At 49.2% G+C, this 13,400-nt stretch overlaps 1 protein-coding gene across 3 annotated transcripts in view; it reads left to right on the top strand.

Annotated features, from left to right (window-relative positions):
• LINGO1 (leucine rich repeat and Ig domain containing 1) overlaps nt 1-13,400 on the top strand; it is a 285,485-nt gene that overhangs the window by 66,013 nt on the left and 206,072 nt on the right. The window contains exon 1 of one of the 3 annotated variants that reach the window (XM_006029388.3): nt 13,135-13,154. The exons of the other annotated variants lie outside the window; for them this stretch is intronic. The gene's annotated coding sequence lies outside the window, so the exon portion shown is untranslated. Of the gene's footprint in view, nt 1-13,134; nt 13,155-13,400 lie in introns of those variants that run through there. 3 annotated transcript variants of the gene reach the window in all.

The raw sequence follows: 13,400 nt of genomic DNA, 5'->3' as shown, positions 1-13,400 counted from the left end.
ACAGGACCTATGCTGGTGCCGCGGTGCCAGGGCCGGTGGGTGCCAAGGGCAGGGCGGTAGGAGTGCAGAGCCTGGGTTGGTAGGGGCTGTATGGAGCTGGGCCGCCTCTGACCCATTTTCTGCTGTGGCCCGTGAGCGCCCCCAGACTTCAGGGGCTGTGCGAAATGAGGGAGGGGGCATGTGTGGGGGCACGTGTTTGTAAGGGGGTCCCACATGCATAGTCCACCATACACATGTACCCACATCCCCCCTCGCACCACCATGCACATCCCATATCCCCTGACACACTCCAGTCACCCTCCCCCCATACACGCACAGCCTCCCACAAACCCCATACCTACCCACACTCCACATATCCACACACACACCCACATGCTCCCCCACCACACATACACACACCCACACCCCCATACCCACACCTATCCACCCCCTAACCCCCCCACACATCCCTGCCTACACACATACCCATACAAACACGCTCACAGCCCCCCACAAACTTGTACCCGCCCACCCATACCACCTGTACTCCCCCACAATATACAAAAGTAAGATTTTATTTTATGCTATTAAACAACCAACTCTACGTACACTAAGCAAACACATGTGAATCAGGACAAAAATATTTTTTGAAATCAAATTCATGTATGTTGTAGTAGATGTTTGATATTTAGAATATAATTTGGGTTTTTTCCGGTTCCAAGATGACAACCCCTTTGGGGAAAGGAATACTTCGGGGGCAATGGGAGGGACTTCTGGTGGCAAAGGTTAGGGGTTAGGGGGTGGGACGTCTGATCCCAAGATGGCGACTTGGGGGCGGAGCACCTGTCAAGGGGCGGGGTTACCCATGCAACCCTTGACAGCTTGCCAAAACTCATTAAGCGTCCCTCCAGCCAAAATTATTGCCCACCCCTGCCCTGACACATGCAGGAAAGATGTAGAAGGAGGACAGGCCCAGCAGAGCTCTTTGGGGTGAGGAGCTTGTGTGGGGCTGACCAGGGGCCTGGAGAGGAGCATTTGGGGAAACTCCTGCACTGAGGTCTTGAAAGGGGAGTAGAGACAGTATAGCAGTGAAAGCCAACCTTTTTGGCAGATGTGCCACAAATTAAGCTCCCACACCCGTCCCAAGTGCCACTCCATCCCCTTCCCCTGCCCGATCAGCTGCTCTGCTTTCTGCTCCCCGCCCTCCCTGCCACTGTGTTTCCTGCTCCCTCCCCAGTCTGCCACGTTCCCCCACAGAGGTTGCTCAAGTCACTTGCGGCAAGCAGACCACAGGTTGGCCACCTCTACCTTATGGAAATTACATGAAGAACGATGCTGATGGGCTCTGCCTGGCAGAAATAGTGTACCTCCTTCCTCAGCCAGGAACAGGGGAGCTAAAAGAGGGAGGGCCCAAGGAGGGAGCACAAATGGAGTGATGAGGGAGGAGTGCCCCGTTCCAGACCACACCCGGCAACAAGTGGAGCTTGTCTGCCCCCATGGCCATGCATTGAAGGACTTGTCATTATTGGAGATGTGCAGAGAGCAGGCAGCAGGGGGCTCTGGGCACATGGCTGTGCAACTGGCTATAGAGTAGAGGCACAGGAATGAGTGGTGTCCTCTCTCAGGCAGGCAGTGAGCCGTTGTACAGTACATGTGTTCCTATGAGTGCCCCATGTGGCTACTACTTCATTATGCCTCTATGGGGCCTGTGAATCCATCACAAAGCTTAACACACAGCATTGCACTGCCCTCTTCACACCGGGCCAGACAATAAACATTGGCGTTCTCCACCTGGGGGAATCATGGAGTCTCAGTCTGGGAACAGAGACAGATTAGCCCAGCTCTTGAATCAGGAAGTTTCCCATCACCCCCAGGATTGGGACTGGAACCATGCCTAGTCTAACCTGTAATCCAGGGTGTGGGGGGCTGCAGGCGGATGGGTAGGAAGTAAATCATTTGCCCTTTCTCCATCTACAGAGGGTCATGGACCATTCCTTCACCTAAACTGACTGAGCAGGGGCCTGTACACTTCCTCCCTGTTGTGCTGTGTGAGGTCACATGTACCAGCACCATGTAGCAGAAAGTGGGTGGAAAGGTTAGGCCCATAGGTCACTCTCCTGACTTGGGGGAGAGTGTAGCGGTCTTTGTTTCATCATACTGAATGGTCAGGAAGGGAGATGCAAAGAAATCTCACTGTTCACTGAGGGTACCTTGTAGAGGCTCAGACATCCTCCAGACACACTGAATGTGCTTGCCATCTGTCCATCTGCTTAGGTTTTTGTGGAACAAAGATCCTAGGAATAAATAGATGGATTCATATTCCAAGGGGATCAGTCCGGTAACATTCACCATGTCTCTAGTTAAACAATAAAAAGCTCCACTGCAGATGGAAGCTTCTTGCTCTTCCTCTTCTACAAGCTGACCCTGCCACCATCTTTGGCAATACGTCATGCCCTTCAGGTTTGGCAGTACGGATCTGAGTCATTCAGCAGTGCTGGATCTGTTTAATATAAACACGAATGGTTTTGGGAAGAGTGGGCTGGAGATTATCCAGGCTACAATGGGCAAACCAATAATAAGGCTGTGATGCCAGGGGGCTTGGAGTAAAGCTGAAGAAACAGGACGAATGTGTGATGGCCCCAAGGATACTCTGAGAGGATCATGGATACTAAAGCACTGAGGAGGCAAATTGATTGCCTAGGGAACAAACGTATTAAAAGTAATAGGCCTTCTGGAAGAGACATGTTGAGCATGTATGGTGAAAATATAATTTGAAACTGGGATAGAGAAAAACTGGGCCACGTTCTTCTTAATTTTAACATTTTTTGGGACAGAGAGAATTAATACCAAGAAGTCTTCTCCCCTAAATTAAGGTCTACCTTAATGGAAATTTGTAAAGTTATGTGGGGAGGGGAAAAAGTCAAGATGTGTTTGTAACAGAGCACAGGGTGCTCTGTTACTTGCAACAGCCTAAGCAGCAGCAGCAAGGCAGTCTTCAGCTGCCTGCAGCCCCAAATAGGCAGGGCTGCGTTATTGGGGAAAAGGATCCAGACATTGTATAGAAGGGCTGGTCCTTCACTGTCAAGCCAGCAGTCTGCTGCCAGCCAGTTGGAGAACACTACCTGGTTGGCAGTACTGCTCACAACAGTTGGAGGTAAGAGCTGGGGCTGTGAGGAAGGAGGAGACCCCATGGTCCTGGGCATGACCAGAAACTGCACCCTTCCGGGGACGGATGGCTTGGTGGGACTGTCTGTGGCAGGACAGTGCCCCAGAAGTACCAGGCCAGTTACCGCCCTGGTGAAAGCCAAGCATGGGGTGCCTTCTGACCCCAGCCCCACATCCCTGGTGGGTATGAGAGCAAGCAGGGGTAGCCCAGAGTCACGGGAGTCCTGAGGCAGGACCCAGGTCGGTGAAGGGACCTGGACCAGCACCCAAATTCACCGTGAGCCCTGAGGTTATGGTAGCCCAGGGGGCACGGACAGGGCTTGGAGCCCGGGTCCCATGGTGCAGGCTTGAAGGCCCGAGGTGGGGCTTGTAGACCCAGTGTGCAGACTTGGAGGCCCAGTATGTGGGACTTGGAGCCCAGCATGGGGCCTGGAGCCAAGGGTGGAGCTTGGAGGCCCAAGGTGCAGGCTTGGAGGCCCAGGATAAGGCTTGGAGCCCAGAATAAGAATATGTAAGAACCCAGCGTGAGGACGCTGGGACCACGAGCTCTTGTGAGGAGTGAGGGTCCCACATAAGACTCCGGAGCTTGGGTCCCAGTGCTAGCCAGCTGGAGAAACATCTGTGAGGCATGGGACACCATAAGGGTAGGTTGGAGTTGTGTGTAAAGCACTTGTTGCCAGGGCGAGTAAATGGGCAGCCTCCTGCCTTAGTGACATCATATGATCATGTAACAACAAGGTGTGGTAAGCAAGGTAGGCGGGTGGTTTGCCCAGAAACAGATGAGTGGGCCTACATTCAGACCAGCCCCGGGACACTCACTTGTTTACAGTGTTGCAGTGTAGATTAGGACCATGAAATGCATTGTCATATTCCGGGTCAGCCCAGTTGGGAAGCATTCTGTGTATTGCTGTTGGAACATAATATTGAAATACAGGCAGTAATGACTGCAGGCTTTCTGAGCCAGGTTTTAGGAGCCTTAAACATGGAGACACTCACATTGTGCTACTGTATTACTGACTTTCTCTGTGGCCTGATTCAAAACACTGTAGCTCCTTGGGCGTTGTCTCCCCTCCCACCCCTTTTTCTCTTGGAGGGGAGACCATACGTTTGCAAAGAACCTTCTTGACAGTCCCAGTCAAACACAGACTGCCCATCTCCTCTCTGACAGGACACCAGGGTATACCCCGGCTCCTTGATTCCTCTGTTGCTTTTGAAAATGTTGAGCATTGATAGCCTGATTAGAAGTGATTGTCTCTCACCAGAAGTGCATTTGCTCATTTGTTGCCCATTTTTGGGAGGAGGTGTTTTTTTTAGCGCCATCTCTGTGTTTTCACACCAAGCTGTTGTGGGTAGTACATCTCTGCTGGCTGTGGTGACCGGAGCTAGTCCTTTTAGTACCAGTGCCCTCACAAGCAAATGCTGAGAGCTCAGGTCCCATTTCTAGTCCTGTCTTCCTGCAAGATAATTTGTCAATGTGTGTGTTTGAAATTATTTTAGTGCCAGTGAGGGGTGCCAGAGTGATACAGAGAGGGTACCAGCCTTTGTTCACGTACAGTAGGTGCAGCACAGGCTATGGCCAAGCCAGCTTCCTCTCACACTATCCCAGCAACCTCCCTCACTCCTCACCCAGAGTAGTGACCTCCAAGGGAGAGGAACTAATTCACTCTCCATGGCCTATTCTGCCACCAGTCCTCCTGGTGAGGCTGCCAATATCAGCGAGACTGTGCAATGCTAACACCTGTGTTTTGGACATCTATCTGCTGAAAACTGGCCTGAGACCATTGGTATAGTTCACAAAGGCCACAGAAGAGCCATCTCTTCTGTGGTAACTTCCCTGGGCCAGATTTGAAGCAGTGACCTAGAGCTAAAAGGTTTTGTATCCCATTTCCCAATCCTCTGAGCCATCCACTTCCCTGTCTCACTCTGTTTAATGAGGTGGCTGGCACAGGTGTGCATAACAAAGCAACACATGGCAATCCACAAATGCGTGCCTCCCGCCGAACCCTGCTCTAGGCTCTGCCTCCCCCCCCCAAACCACACGGCAGCGTCACTGACATCTGAGCTGCTCAGCTCTCTGCAGCGTTAAACCTTGATAAACGCCTTTAATATTTAATTGGTCTTTAAAAAACATAAATAGCTGTGATATTAAATGCAGCTTCTCAGACAGAAGAAGGTGGATAATGTGTGTTGCCTAACCACGAATGGAACCTGACAAAGACATTTAGTGCAAACTGTAATCTAGGATTCACAACGGGATTTTTCTTAGTGTTATGCTCATGAAAGCAGAAAGCTGTGATGTTGTTGGCTAAAGAGTTCTCCTTGCTTCCCTCCCTCACTGCTTTCACTGTTATAGCCTGCCACCCTCCCCTGCATACACCCCTATGAACTTGTCTCGTTGTACCTCCGTCCTGACCAGCAGGACCCCACACTGGTCTCCAAACTGTGCAATGTAGCGAGGGTCTTGAATGTTGCAGGCCTGAGTGACACCTACTCACCCTGGTTATTTACACAAGTAGCTCTGTTGGGAAGGGTTACTCCTTCTGCTTCCTGAGGAAAATTTGTTCAAACTGCCTGACCTTATGGGCACTGAACCTTTTCCCTCCATCTTGGATAGAGGGTTGGAGCGCTACGCAGGGGAGTAGGGCAGGTCCAACAGCTTTGTAATTTTCATTTAAATTTAACATGTGAAATCATAATACGGTAGAAGAACATCTTGAAGTTGCAATAGAGGTTGGATCCTCATTGCAGTTGCCGCTACCTGTACCCCATAGAAGTCTCAGTGCCAAAAAGTGTGTCGTCTAAATAGGTTATTGTAGGATGAACTAGGATGAGGGGTCAGGGCTCAGCTGCACTGGTGGCGCCTTGCACCACCTCCTCAGGTTTAGGGGATGGATGACAAAGGTCTGTGTCATCAAGCTGGCCTGCTAGGACAGTCAGAGCTGTCTGTGATTCAGAGAGTCATGTGGCTAACAAGGAACGCTCCAAGGATGGCAGATCTGGAGTCAGGGCTCTGCCACAAGTTGGAGGCCAACCAGGATGGATGGGAGTGCATAGGTCTAGAGGCCTGAAAATAAAAGTAGCTGGGTAGTTTTGCATTAGGAAGGTACACAACCTAAATTAGTGTTCTCAAGGATGCGTGCTGCTAGTAGTGGGTTCTGGCACTTGTGTGTCGTTCCCCCCTCCTCGTGCTGTGTTTGGATATAGCACCCTCTCCTAGAAGGAAAGGAACAAAAGAGTGTTGATATGACCCCTTAGCAGGGGTGAGCAAATGTTGTGACTCCTTCAACCAAGTGGGGGGGACAATAGGACTGAATAGGGAAACCAAGTGAGTTGAGAGACCGATGAAAGAAGAGAAAGGAGAGTGCCTAGTGTGAGATGGGGCAAGTGACTTGTGAGTGTTTTTGGTTTCTACTCTGGAAGGAATGGACTGCTTAGATTATGGGTGAAGGGCTAGGTCTCCGCAGCAGCCTGATGGTGGTCCTAGCACTCCAAAATGTTCAGAGAAGAACTTCAAAGCTGGTGTCCATGGTGTCCTCTGGGATAGTAAATTGGCATAGCTCCACAGATTTCAGCTACTTGACATGAGTTCAGGGTCTGTACACTACAGACTAAAGCAAAACACCAACTTTGAACGAGTTCAGCTCCAGCCCCACCTTACAAAAGGTTGAGCTGACATCTTAAGTAAAAGTTAAGGTTTTATTAGAGAGGCTTGCGTTTCAGTCATCTGCCTAACTACACAAGCTAGTAATCCATACAGCAGAAAGGGAAGCATAATGCAAAGAGCATCTTATTCTAATGAGGCAATATGCTCTTGTCGGCTTCTTCAGCAACATCAGCATCACTGTTGGGTGAACCTCAATATGTTTAGAGGCTCATTTTCAATCAGATAAGCCCTTAAGCACCCCAAAGTTCAGGTACTTATCTCTTAACCCATACTACCTCTTCAGTTTGTACAAGTGGGTTGGAGATCATGAAAGAAGAGGTTTTCTGATGAGATTTCTGGTATTTCTTACTTTCACTTTGGGGATGGAATGAAAATAGCTCCTCTTAATTTCTTGTCCATCCATTTACCCAGAGTTCCTACCTTGTGACATCTGAGTCTAATGATGTCTTCTGAATGTGAGGAACTGCTGCAAGCCCTCTGACTGCTCTGTGGGGTAAATGCTTTTGAACAATGATGATCCCTGCTCCCAAATATTGGAAGACAAAAGCACCTGGGTTAACTGAAGAGCAATTAGAGAAAAAGTTATCCAAAATTTCTGATCCTCATAGAAAGTTTGGTTTAAGCTCTGAGTGCAAATTCAGTTTGTTTTTTTATTAAAGATGGACTGAGGAGGGATTGAGTTTTGGGTCAGCTGAATAAGAACAGGAATGGTTTGGATATGGACTGCATTTGATTCAAACCACCCTACTGTGGAAGTGTGTCTGGAGGACACTGTAGTATGGAAGTGTATCTGGAGGACTGATAAGCAAGAGGTGATCTTGTCCCACAACTGGAATGAATGTATTAGGATGGTTATACAAGGCCTGGTCAGTTTGCTGAGTCTTTGTGTTACCTGAAGCCTCAAAGCTTAGACATGTGCAGAAGTGATTGCTCAGATGCACAGCTCCAGTTCTGAATCCTCTCTGATTCTAACTCCAATCTGAAGAGAGCAGCCCAGCCCTGGCCTCTACCCACTGTCTGGCCAATGGCTCAGAGTATGTTGTACCAAACGGCACCACAATGAGGGAATGCTGGAGGAAGAGGCATTTCCACTGGTGGATGAAGGCACCTCCCAGAGTCAGTACTGGAAGTCAGACAGTGGTTCTAGAGAGACATGTGCACAGAAATTCTTAGCTGCCCCAGACCCCTCAGGTGAGAGCTGCCCAACACAACCAGCAAACAGCTCTTTACTGCAAGAGGGGCAGGGAACTGCAAACAGTCTCCCTCTTCCTTTCTTCTCCTTTTTGTTCTCCCTCCTTTCGAAGAGGCAAAACATTTTGGAGACTGCACTCTACACTGGCCTATTATTCATGAAACCTCCTATCTCCCTGCTTCAGGACGTTGCCTGGATCCGACCAATTACTAGCTCCCTTGATGTATAACACCATAAAACCCTTAACCTCATTATAGAAAATTTCTTTTGAATGGCCTTTAAAAACCATCTCATTACACGGGAAGAACTGTAATTACCTTTAACAAGACAGAGATATTGTGCGAGCGAGTGTGTTTGGGCTGTCAAAACAGCAGCAATGGGAGTTCATCTCAAGCTGGTTTTACCACAAGGGCAAATGGTCCTTAAATTCATCCCTTCTCTTATTCTCAAACTTTCTTCGTGGCCCCTGTCCCCTCAGTTATTTGCTGCAGGTCGGACAGGAGTTGTTTTTCCTTACGTTCCCATTGCAGGTATTCTGCTAACATGATGCCCTGTTGGTTTATATTGTAGATTCATCTGCAAAGAGGTGTGTGAGGGGAAATAATGTAATTGCCAAACAGCATGCGACTGAGGCATGGAGGAGTCATTAACATGTGGGCTGCCTAAAGGGAAGAACTGATAATGGTTTCTGAGGCAGGCTCTGCTATGGGGAAGGGAAGTGAGAGGGAAGGGGAGGGGAGAGGAGGGCAGGGCTGAGTTACCACCACATCTGCTGAGGCCTGGTGGGATGTTGGGCCAGAAGCCAGAGCTGCAAGAACTATGATGCTAGGCCATGAGTAAAACCAAGGGTGCCCTACTGCCTTCTGCATTCTGTGTGCTTTCACCCGTAGAGGAGACTGGTCCTCTGCTATAGTCCTGTGTCAGCACAAAGACAGGGAGAGCCCTGTGCTAGTGAGATTCTGGCGTAATAATCCTCAGGTGCAAAACGGGGTGGCCAACCTGTAGCACAGGTGCCACAGATTGCATGGGCAGCCTCTGTTTGTGGCATGCAGGAGATCAGGGAAGGGACAGGCAGCATGGTGACAGATAAGGCACGAAGCAGAAAGCAGAGCAGCAGGTCAGACAGGGAGCACAGGGCTGGGAACGGAAAGCAGAGAAACAAATTGGGTAGGGACAGGGGATTAGAGTGGTAGTTGCAGAGGGTGCAAGGCTAATTTGTGGCACGCCTCCTAAAAAAGGTAGTTCCCATTGCCTTGGTGTGTCTTTTAGCAGAAGGTATCCATATCTCCAAACAACTGGAAGTGGGCCTGAGCCATCCAGAGTGTCACCAGATCTAAACTTCCACAGCTTTTCATTTTGGGGACCCAGACCCCCACCCACCCATGCCTCTATTCTCTGCAAGGGGGAACATCCAGGCATCTGCTTTCCAGGATGACTATAACCCTTGTTTTTTTTCAAGATACAATATTATCTTCCCTGGATCTCTGCTTTTAGGCACAACACAATGACCTGCCCCAGGTCTGTGTGTCTGAGGTGGGCCCTTGTTAAGGTCCCACTCCCTAAACTAGCTTGTGAACTCTGATCTCTGGGGTGTGTGTCCTGGGCCTCCATTGCAAGTAGAATGTGATGGCCATGTAGTCAGAGAGGGAAGGTCACTTTGGAGACAGCGGGATGGCACATTTCTGCCAGCTGCTGTTGCCAAAGCGTGTTGACCACTGTGTCGGAGGGTAAAACCTCCCGAACCCATCACACCACAGTGAGACCTGTGGGTGTGGAACATGATATATCAGCTTGTGCTAGGTAGCGCCGCATGTGCCTGGGTTACTCCTTCAATGATTGGTCTGGCAAAGGAGAGCTCTAGCTGTCCCAGAGAAGTCTGGGTGATGAGCAACATGAAAGCACTGCACTCCCTGCACAGTTTTCTGTTGCCTGTAAAGATAGAGCAGAAGACAGCTGTGAAATCCAGGAGGCTGTCACCAAACCCATGTTAAGTATGGAAGGTGCTGCGTGCCAGTGCAAAGCACAGGTGGCAGGGGAAAGACCCTGAGATAGAGAATATGCATTCTGTTCTACAGCTGGTGTTACAGGTCCCAGTTTAGCACTGTCCATCAAATCCATCCCTGATTAAGGGGTCCTCTGCTTATCCTGATCAGCCCTCTTTTTGTGTGGTTTCAGCTTGATCGTTTCAGACCCAACCATAGAAAATCCAGACCTTAATGATGAGGCTCAGCCTGGTCATTTAACCTAGAGCTGTGTAAAGGGCCGCAGGTTGCATTTACAGGGATTCCCATGAGGTATGACCTTTCAGTGACTCAGATTGAAACTTGGAATAAAATCCAAGCAGATTCAGCAGCGTGCCCCGAAACCTCAGTGAAGGCTCTGTGGATTACCTTAGCTTGGGTTTCATTAGGAAGGTTTTGCACTGTGCGTCATCCTGTAGAAAGGTCTCTGACCAGGAGCATAGCCTTTTTGGAAAACACAAAGCCAATGTGCTTGGCTGATTTAGAGCTTACTCAGCAGACAATCAAAATAAGATTGTTTTATGGTGGGCATTTTAACTGTTCCTCTGCTGGTTTCTAACTTGGCTGCCGACTGTCTTTAGGAGGCAGGTTGTGCTTTGGAACACAGTGGAACGTTAATTATTTGAGAAAGCGCTGTACTTGGGGCCTGAGCATGCAGCAAAGTGGTTAAATGGCTTATTTCTGTAAGCACGTGGCTCAAAGGCAGATTTTTTTCCAAACAAAATTCTTCCATCCCATCTGTCACGAATGTCAATGCACTCCTTTGCCCAGATTCATTTGAAAAGATAAAAGAAAGAGAATCCTAAAATCAAACACTTTTAGAAACATCTTAATATTATTTGCCAGAGCTGTGATATTGTCCATCTCTCAGAAATCAGCAATAACACTTTTAACCCTTGCTTTTCATTTTGAAAATCCCATATCCCCTTCACAAACTGCTGACAATTATGTTTAGCTGTCTTCCTCATTTCTTTCTCATTCCTCACATCCTTTCTTTTCTGTATCTCACTGCCATCTTTGTTTCTTCCTCATGTGTTCCTCCTCTGTTTTCATTTCACACCAATGGGTGAGGAGCTAATTGAATATTGTTAATCTCTTCTCAAACATGTCAGGCCTGTTTGGGGGAAAAACCAAACCATTTACTTCATTTTCTCTCCCTGAATAACAAGAAACATTTTGCACCAAATTACAACTTTGTGAGCCTGATTCTCACTCATGCAAGCCTTTCTATGATTTTCACTCTTTGCACCCTTTCAAGATGCACTTGCTTTAAGGCCTCTTTTTGCTGATGGGGCAGTATGAAAGGGTCCTGGCATGAATGAGAACCAACCCCTAGAGACCTCCCTTCCTCCCCTCGCCGTTTCCCATCTTTTGTCTCTCCTTACTGTGTGCTGAGTGAATTCAGTGTTCATGGATTATATTTTGCCTGCTGTGTGCTCTGGAGAGAGGATGCATTTTTATAAATAACATAATAGTCTGAAAATGCCCAGCCACACTTAGAGGTGAACGTCTGGAGCGAGGAGGAGTGGGAATGCACAATCTCAGCCGTGTGCTGGGGCTGGAGACTCCAGCAGGCAGCACAGGTTGGGCCTGTGGCTCCTTTTACAAAAGAAAGGCTCTGCCCTCTGCTGGTGGAAATGGGCATCTTTCCCGTAGGTGAATAAAGCTGTGGATTCATCTCAGCTGAGGGCCAAGGCTGTGCAAAGGGCCAGCACCAGCACTAGTCATCTCTTAAGCCATCAAAGTAGGTAGAAATCTATATAGGCATTTTGTTGGGCCACTTTGGTGCAGGGCTAAATTTCACATTAGTGCCCCTCTACTCCTTGCCTTGTCTGCTCCAGCAGCATGCACAAGTGTGAGGTGGAGGGAACAGAGCCTCACAGGTCTTTTCATGGAGACCAGCTGAGCATCTTGGGGTGGAGGAAGACTTGAGTCCAGGTCTCAGAGCTGTGGTTCTCCAGAATTTATGTTGTCCGTCTTGAGGATTAGCTCTTTAGGGTGCCATCTGAGCTAGGAGCCCAGTGACTGGCCATGCCCTGGAGGTAAAGTTTGATCTTGAATCTCCTTGGCCCGGGACATGTCAGGTGACAGCACAAATCAGTGTAGCTTTGTTGGAGTTAATTAGGATCCAGCTTATAGACATAAACAGAGCAGCTTCTGTGATTTTTGGTGTGTGGCTGTGACTGTTGTGTGTATGTCCTGTCCCAAATAAATGAGGGTGACTGGAAGCTGTGAAATCAAAGCCGAGCGCTCCCTACCCTCTGAGGATCACACGGGGTGGAGACTTCAGAACACCCATCCAGTTGATGGCTCGTCATTTTGTAGTTTTCAGTATATATATTTGTAACTGGATTTTTTTTCCTGCTTGCACAAGAGAGTTTGGGATGTTTTAAATGCTTGGCTATAGAGTCAGGTGAATGGCCTGTACCTAGAACCAAACCTGCTTTCTTTGAGTTCTCCAGACTGTTGCCTCCTAGAGTCCTGCAAAACCTGCAGACTTAGCATTTGTCAAAGACAGAGACAACGCAATGTTTTTGCCTCTATCTTGTCTTTCTCACCCAGCTAGTTCTAATTTAGAAGACCCTGTACCGTTCTTGGCTCTGCATTTTAAGAAAGATGTAGAAAAACAGGAGAGGGTCCAGAGGCAGGTCACAAAAATGACAAAGGGGCTGAACAAGAAAAAGCTGAGAGAAAAAGGTATGTTTAACATGAGGGGGAAGGCATAATGTCAGCTTTCAAGTATTTAAAAGGTTGCCATAAAGAAGAGGGAAAACAACCATTCTCCCTTGCCAGAGAACAGGACACAAAGTAATGGCTTTAAATCAGGGGTGGGCAAAATACATCCTGTGGGCTGAATCTGGCCCGCCAGCCCATTCTATCCGGCCCGCGGGGCCTTAAAAAAAATTAGAAAATTAATTTATATCTGCCCGTGGCTGCCTGTCAAAGATGACATGCGGCCAGTGGTAGCGGGACCTAGTGGGAGCCTGTGGCTGAGCAACAAGGTTAGCTCGGCTCCACCCAGTCCCCTACCCCCTTCCCGCCCTCAGCCCCCAACCAGAAGCCTCTGCAGCTTCTGGCCCCGTGCCCCTGGAGATGTTCCCTCTCCCTTCGTCTGAGTGGAAAATGAAGCAAGGTTGGATGGAAGTGGTGGATGCGGGGAGCGGTGGGGGGGGCATGGAGCGGTGCGGTGGCAGAGGGGATGTGAGGAGCAGTGCGGAAAGCGGCAGCTGCAGGGAGCGGCGGGACCCACATGGTGCGCAGCAGGTGGCAGAGGCACAGCAGGCAGCTGAGCCTCAGTGGTCCCCGGCGGGCAGTGGGGCTGTGAGAGGCCCCAGCAGGCAGCACAGTGGGCCCTGATGGGTGCCAGAGCCGCGGGCGG

Source organism: Alligator sinensis, unplaced genomic scaffold (genome assembly GCF_000455745.1).
Source record: "Alligator sinensis unplaced genomic scaffold, ASM45574v1 scaffold319_1, whole genome shotgun sequence".
NCBI classification, from domain to species: Eukaryota; Metazoa; Chordata; order Crocodylia; family Alligatoridae; genus Alligator; species Alligator sinensis.
The sequence above is the reverse complement of the archived record's forward strand: the minus strand, read 5'-3'. Positions and strand labels throughout refer to the sequence as shown.